Consider the following 8,281-nt stretch of genomic DNA (forward strand, 5'->3'; position numbering starts at 1 on the left):
AGAGCAACTTGAATTGGAAGTCACTATCCCTAGAAAGCTTCATGATGAGTGGGAACCTACTATCAAAATCAAAATCAAAAACTATGAATGCAATGCTTTGTGTGATTTGGGTGCTAATGTTTCCGCGATTCCAAAGTCTTTATGTGATGTTCTGGGTTTTAATGAGCTTGAAGAGTGTTCTCTTAATTTGCATCTTGCGGATTCTACTGTCAAGAAACCCATGGGAAGGATCAATGATGTTCTTATTGTTACAAATAGGAACTATGTACCCGTGGATTTCATTATGCTTGACATTGATTGCAATCCTACTTGCCCTATTATTCTTGGTAGACCTTTCCTAAGGACTATCGGTGCTATCATCGATATGAAGGAAGGGAATATTAGATTTCAATTTCCTTTAAAGAAGGGCATGGAACACTTTCCTAGAAAGAAAATAAGATTTCCTTATGAATCCATGATGAGGGCCACTTATGGTTTGAGCACCAAAGACGACGATACGTGATTCTATCGCCTTATGCCTAGCTAAGGGCGTTAAACAATAGCGCTTGTTGGGAGGCAACCCAATGGACTTATCTTTTTTCTGTTTTGTTGTGTCCACACCATCATAATTCTGTTGTGATTGTGTTTTTGTGTTTCTTTTTGTGTTTGAGCCAAGCAAAACCTTTATGACTAGTCTTTGTGAGGGTTTCTTAATCCTGCTGGAAAAAGACAGAAACGTTTCGCTCACGAGATGATTTTTCATTTTTATACAGAAATAGCTTTTCAGTTGATTATTTTTGCTGCTGGTTGATATGCCTTTTGCCCAGGTAGTCATAATTTTTCAGAATTTTTGAGGTAACAGAAGTATACAGATTGCTACAGACTGGTCTGTTTTTGACAGATTTTGTTTTTGTTGAGTTGGTTGCTTGTTTTGATGAAACTATGGATAGTATCGGGGGGTACTAGCCATGGAAAAGTGAGAATACAGTAGCCCAACACCAATATAAATAGAAATCAAGATTGCTACAGTACCTAAAGTGGTGGTAGTTTGTTTTCTTGTGCTAATGTTATCAAGAGTTTCTGCTTAAGTTTTGTGTTGTGAACTTTTCAAGTTTTGGGAGTTTCTCTCATGGACAAATAGATAAGGAGTGGAAAGAGCTCAAGCTTGGGGATGCCCAAGGAATCCCTAGCCAAATTCAAGGACACCAAAAAGGCTAAGCTTGGGGATGCCCCGGGAAGGCATTCCCTCTTTCGTCTTCAATCCATCGGTAAGATTACTTGGCGCTATATTTTTATTCACCACATGATATGTGTTTTGCTTGGAGCGTCTTGTATCTTAGGAGTCTTTTCTTTTTGTTGTGTCACAATCATCCTTGCTGCACACCTTTAGAGAGAGACATGCACTCATCGTGATTTTGCTAGAATGCTCATCGTGCTTCACTTATATCTTTTGAGCTAGATAATTTTGCTCTATGTGCTTCACTTAGATATTTTAGAGCACGGCGGTGCGTGACTTGGTAGTTGGCTTATGCTATGAAAGTAGTCCCAAGGGTGATAGATATCCAAAGAGGATACAAAAACCTCCATATTCATGTGCATTGACTAGAAAGAGAAGTCTTGATTCCTCTCAATTAGTTTTGAGACGTGGATTTGATAATATTAAGAGTTATGTTAGTAGCGTGTTGTGAATCTAGAAATACTTGTGTTGAAGTTAGTGATTCCCGTAGCATGCACGTATGGTGAGCCACTATGTTAGGAAGTCGGAGCATAATTGATCTATTGATTGTCATCCTTTGTGTTGAGGTCGGGATCGCGCGATGGTTAACACCTACCAACCCTTCCCCTAGGAGTATGTGTTTAGCACTTTGTTTTGATTACTAATAAAAACTTTCACAACAAGTATGTGAGTTCTTCATGACTAATGTGAGTCCATGGTATAGATGCACTTTCATCTTCCACCATTGCTAGCCTATCTAGTGTCGCGCAATTCTCGCCGGTACATAAACCCACCATATGCCTTCCTCAAAACAGCCACCATACCTACCTACTATGGCATTTTCATAGCCATTCTGAGATATATTGCCATGCGACTCCCACCGTTCCGTCTCATGACTTTTGTCGTCACTCTCATATTGCCATCGCATGATCGTAAGATAGCTAGTGAGATGTTTCAACGTCATACGCCAAGCTAGATCGTTGCGCATCCGGGTACACTGCCGGAGGCATTTCCTATAGAGTCATCATCATCTTGAGCTGTGAGTAAATAAAAGTGTGATGATCATCATTATTAGAGCATTGTCCCGTGTGAGAAAAAAAAAAGAGGCCAAAGAGCCCAAATAAAAAAAGGAGAAAAGAAAAAAAAGAGGCCCAAGAGCCCAAATAAAAAAAAGAGAGAAAAAGAGAGAAGGGACAATGCTACTATCTTTCTCCACACTTGTGCTTCATAGTAGCACCATGTTCTTCATGATTGAGAGCTTCTTGCTTTGTCACTACCGTATGCTAGTGGGAATATTCATTATATAACTTGGGTTGTATATTCCAATGATGGGCTTCCTCAAATTGCCCTAGGTCCTCGTGAGCAAGCAAGTTGGATGCACACCCACTAGTTCTCTTTTTGAGCTTTCACATACTTATAGCTCTAGTGCATCCCTTATATGGCAATCCCTACTCATTCACATTGATATCTATTAATGGGCATCTCCATATCCTTTTGATACGCCAAGTCAATGTGACCATCTCCTCCTTTTTGTCTCACAACCACCACCACACTCTATTCCACCTATAGTGCTATATCCATGGCTCACGCTCATGTATTGCGTGATAGTTATAAAAAGTTTGAGAAAGTAAGAGGGTGAAAACATATACTTGGCCAATACCGGGGTTGTGCATGATTTACATTAGTTGTGTGAGGATGATGGAGCATAGCCAGACTATATGATTTTGTACGGATAACTTTCTTTGGTCTTGTTATTTTGAAAGTTCATGATTACTTTGCTAGTGTGCTTGAAGTATTATTGTTTTCATGTCAATAGCAAACTATTGTTTTGAACCTTACGGATCTGAACATTCATGTCACATGAAAGAAGTTGCAAAGGACAACTATGCTAGGTAGCATTCAACATCAAAAATTCAGTCTTTATAACTTCCCTACTCGAGGACGAGCAGGAGTTAAGCTTGGGGATGCTTGATACGTCTCCAACGTATCTATAATTTTTATGGTTTCATGCTATTATCTTGTCAAACTTTGGATGTTTTATATGCCTTTTATATCTTTTCCGCGACTAACTTATTAACTCAGTGCCAATTGCCAGTTCCTGTTTTTCCGTGTTTTTGACCCTTTTCAGAGGAAGATTTGAAACGGAGTCCAAACGGAATAAAATCCCCAAAAAGATTTTTTCCAAACCAAAAGAAGATCAGGAGACGTGAGAACCAAGGGAGGGGGTCCCGAGGGATCCCACAAGCCCTCCAGCCCCGGCCAGGGGGAGGCCGGGCCTCACGGGCTTGTGGGCCCCCTCGACCTACTGTGCCCTAGGTTTTGCGCCTATATATACCCTAAAATCCCAGGAAAAACTAGGAGATCAGCGAAAATACTTTTCCGTCGCCGCAAGCTTCTGTCTCCGTGAGATCCCATCTGGGGCACGTTCTGGTGCCCTGCCGGAGGGGGATTCGGACACAGAGGGCTTCTTCATCAAAACCATGACCTCTCCGATGATGCGTGAGTAGTTCACCATAGACCTATGGGTCCATAGCTAGTAGCTAGATGGCTTCTTCTCTCTCTTGGATCTTCAATACAAAGTTCTCCATGATCTTCATGGAGATCTATCCGATGTAATCTTCTTTTGCGGTGTGTTTGTCGAGATCCGATGAATTGTGGATTTATGATCAGATTATCTATGAATCCTATTTGAGTTTCTTCTGATCTCTCTTATGCATGATTTCATATCCTTGTAATTCCCTTCAAGTTGTGGGTTTTGTTTGGCCAACTAGATCTATGATTCTTGCAATGGGAGAAGTGCTTGGTTTTGGGTTCATACCATGCGGTGACCTCACCCGGTGACAGAAGGGGTAGCGAGGCACGCATCGTGTTGTTGCCATCACCGGTAAAAAGATGGGGTTTTCATCATTGGTTTGAGATTATCCCTCTACATCACGTCATCTTGCTTAAGGCGTTACTCTATTCGTCATGAACTCAATACACTAGATGCATGCTGGATAGCGGTTGATGTGTGGAGTAATAGTAGTAGATGTAGAAAGTATCGGTCTACTTGTCTCGGATGTGATTCCTATATGTATGATCATTGCCTCAGATATCGTCATGACTTTGCGCGGTTCTATCAATTGCTCGACAGTAATTTGTTCGTCCACCGTAATACTTGCTATTTTGAGAGAAGCCTCTAGTGAACACTATGGCCTCGGGTCTACTCCACACCATATTTTCCACCTTATACTTTTACTTCATTGCACTTTACGCCTTCAGATCTCACTTTGCAATCAATCTTGAAAGGATTGACAACCCCTTTATAGCGTTGGGTGCAAGCTCTTTTGTGTTTGTGCAGTTACTCTGGACTTGACGAGATTCTCCTACTGGATTGATACCTTGGTTCTCAAACTAAGGGAAATACTTACTGCTCCTGTGCTGCATCACCCTTTCCTATTCAAGGGAAAAACCAACGCAATCTCAAGAGACGACAGAAGAATTTCTGGCACCATTGCCGGGAAAGGACTTTTGTTGCCGTAGCAGTGCGTTGTAGTGGGTTCAATCTTAAGGTGCTTGATACGTATCCAACATATCGATAAATTATCAACTATTCATGCCATATTTTCCTATGTTTACAATACTTATATATGGTTTTGATGCACTTTATATGATTTATTTATAACTAACCAAGACTGGCGTTGTTTTCAACAGAATTACCGTGCTGGTGGTTTTGTGCACAAAAGAAAAGTTTTCGGAATCGCCTGAAACTTTTTTATGATTTTTCGTGGAAAATAAGAAATATCGGATAAAAGAACCATCGGAGGGGAGCTATATGTGGGCCACAAGACAACAGGGTCTGCCCTGTTAGCTTGTGGGGCCCACGTTGCTTCGGGTTGCTTGATTCCAACGCTGATAATTCCTATAAATCCAGAAACCTAGAAAGTTGACCTAGAACTCTTGCTCTATCGCCATAACTTTCTGTATCGAAGGAAACCCCATCTAGTGACTTGCCGGTACCCTGTAGGAGAGGGGAAGTCATCACCGATGGCCATCTTCAGCATCTCGACTGTGTCCATGACGAGGAGGGAGTCGTTCACCCTCGGGGCTAAGGGTATGTACCAATAGCTATCTGTTTGATCTCTCTCTCTCTCTCTTGCTTGTTTGCTCGTTTGCTTTAGATGAACTTGATGTATCACGGGCTTTGTTAATATAGTTGGATCATATGGTGTTTGTCCCTTGCTATCTTGATGTGAGGAATTGAATCTTTGTCTTTGAGATTTTGTTATGTTGGATTCATTATTGGATTTGAGATCGCTTGATGTAAGTCTTGCATGTGGATAACCGTGGTGACAATGGGTATTCTATTGATTCACTTGATGTATGTTTTAGTACTCAACTTGCGGATTCCCGAGGTGACATTGGGGTAATCGATGCATAGGGGTTGATACATATTCTCGTCCTACTTTCTTCAATAGAAATCTTGGGGTACTCTTTGAAGTTCTTTGTGTTGGATTGAATATGATGAATCTAAAATTCTTTGATGCATGTCGAATAATTAACCCACAGATACTTGAGTTGACACTAGAGTATCTAGGTGACATTAGGGTTGATTCATATGTATCATAGGTGTTATTCTAGTACGAACTCTAGGGCTGTTTGTGACACTTACAGAAATAGCTCAAACAATTTATCAAAAAGAATAACTTTGATGTGGTTTGCTGCCTAAAATAACTTCTTCTTATGTTCACCGATAATAGGAACTTTGGAGTGATTCTTTGTTTTACGTTGAGGGGTGATCATATGATTCTACTATGTTACCGTTGTTGTGAGATTGCACTAGTGAAAGTGTGAACCCTAGGCCTTGTTTGTAAGAATTAATAAACCCTTTTGCTCTCTATTTACTACTTGTTATCTCACTGTTTTTATTTATTAAGATTATACAAATATATTTCTACTATCCATACTACACTTCTATCACTATCTCTTCGCCGAACTAGTGCACCAATACAATTTGACAATGTATTGGGTGTGTCGGGGACACAACTGATTTCTTTCATTTGATTGCAGGGTTGCTTGAGAGAGACCATCTTCATCCTACACCTCCCATGGATTGATAAATCTTAGGCCATCCACTTGAGAGAAATTTGTTGTTGTCTTACAAAACTCTGCACTTGGAGGCCCAACAACGTCTACAAGAATAAAGTTGTGTAATAGACATCGGTGCTCTATATCCGAGTGACAAAGTAGGGGACAAGTCACGTATTTTAATTGTTTCCACTAAGGATAAAATAATGGGTTTCATTCATATTAATTGGATTTACTTTTTCTACATCATGTCATCATTCTCCAAGCATTACTCTATTTTACTTAATACTCTAGATGCATGCTGGATAACGGTCGATGGGTGGAGTAATAGTAGTAGATGCAGGCAGGAGTCGGACTACTTGCTTATGGATATGATGCCTATATATACATGATTATTGTCATGGATAAATATTGCATAACTATGTGCTTTTATATCAATTGCCCAACATTAATTTGTTTACCCACCATATGCCTTCTTCAAGAGAGAAGCCCCTCGGGAACACAGTGGCCCCCCGTGTCTATTCACAAAAATGCTATTGTTTCCTTGCTGCCATTATTTACTTTTTATTTATTTTCCACTTTATATTTATCCAACTATCATCTATATTACTCATTTCCTTGCAAGTAACGAGTTCAAGGGATTGATAAACCTCTTGCCTGCGTTGGGTGCAAGTGTTTGCTCTTTAGTGTGTAGGTGCTGAAGACCGGAAGTTGTGTGATCCTCCTATTGGTTCGATAACCTTGGTTATCATTAAGGGAAATACTTATCTATACTGTGCTACATCCTCCCCTCCTCTTCGGTGAAAACCCCAATGCAAATCACAAGCATGAGAGCTCCACCCTTGAAGGGTCCATGAAGAAGCAACCTTGTCTATTCCCCGATGGATTACGTCCACGATGGACTAGCCTCATTCGGGGTAGATCTTCATGAAATAGGAGATATCCTTGCCCTTAAAAACTTCTTGGTTCAACTCCACACGATTTGGAGGCTCCCAAGCGACACCTAACCAATCTAGGAGACACTACTCTCCAAAAGGTAATAGATGATGCATGGATGATGAATTCCTTTCTCTAGTGCTTCAAAAGATAGTCTCCTCGACACCCAATCAATTTATCACATAATTTGGCTTGGTAGAAGAGGATGATTGGGTGGAAACAAACTTGGGGAGGCTAGAAATCAAGATTCATGTGGTTTGAATGGAATATCTTGATCTCAACACATGAGTAGGTGGTTCTCTTTGAAAAAAATGAATAGTGGAAGTGTTGGTTTGTTCTGAGTGATCTCTCAACGAGTGAGAGGGGCTAGAGGGTGTATATATAGCCATCTCCAAAAATCCAACCATTACAACATTATTGCCTAACTCGGTGGAACCGAAGTAAAAACTTGGTTGTACCGATTAGTGTGAAATGTTCTAACTTTTGGCATTTCAGTGAGACCGACTGATAGCAACTCAGTGAGGTCAATTTGGTTGGCATGGAGCAGAACCTCACTTTAGTGGCACATATATATGAAACATGGAAGTTTTGAAATTAAGTATCCCAATTCCAGAAGGTTGGCCACTGCTTTTCGGTGTACCGAATAGAATCTTGGTTGTATCGAGGTGCTAGGGTTTGGCTTGTGTTGTGTATAGGGTAAAATCCACGAGACAGAAAATAGGAAACTTGGCGACACCAATTTTCAAAGTTAGGTTTTAGACATAACCTTTTGTGAGAGTTTGGTTGAGGCTTTTGTTGGCAAATCTCTAAGCACTTCGAGCAACCAGATCATTTTCAATAAATCATGCCCTTTTAATAGTATCGTCTTACTTATGGACTCAATTGGGATTCCTCACATAAAAGGTAACGTATAGCCTTGACGCTTTTCCCAATAGATGTTCCTTGCATCTAGGGGATCATCCTCACAATTCTTAGAAAAATCCATTACACTTTTCCTGAAATATACTTGATAGGATCATTAGTTCAATGAACTATATGTTGTTGTTACTTACCAAAACCACCTAGGCAGTATTGGAAATATGC

Source organism: Hordeum vulgare, chromosome 2H (assembly GCF_904849725.1).
Source record: "Hordeum vulgare subsp. vulgare chromosome 2H, MorexV3_pseudomolecules_assembly, whole genome shotgun sequence".
Taxonomy (NCBI): domain Eukaryota; kingdom Viridiplantae; phylum Streptophyta; class Magnoliopsida; order Poales; family Poaceae; genus Hordeum; species Hordeum vulgare.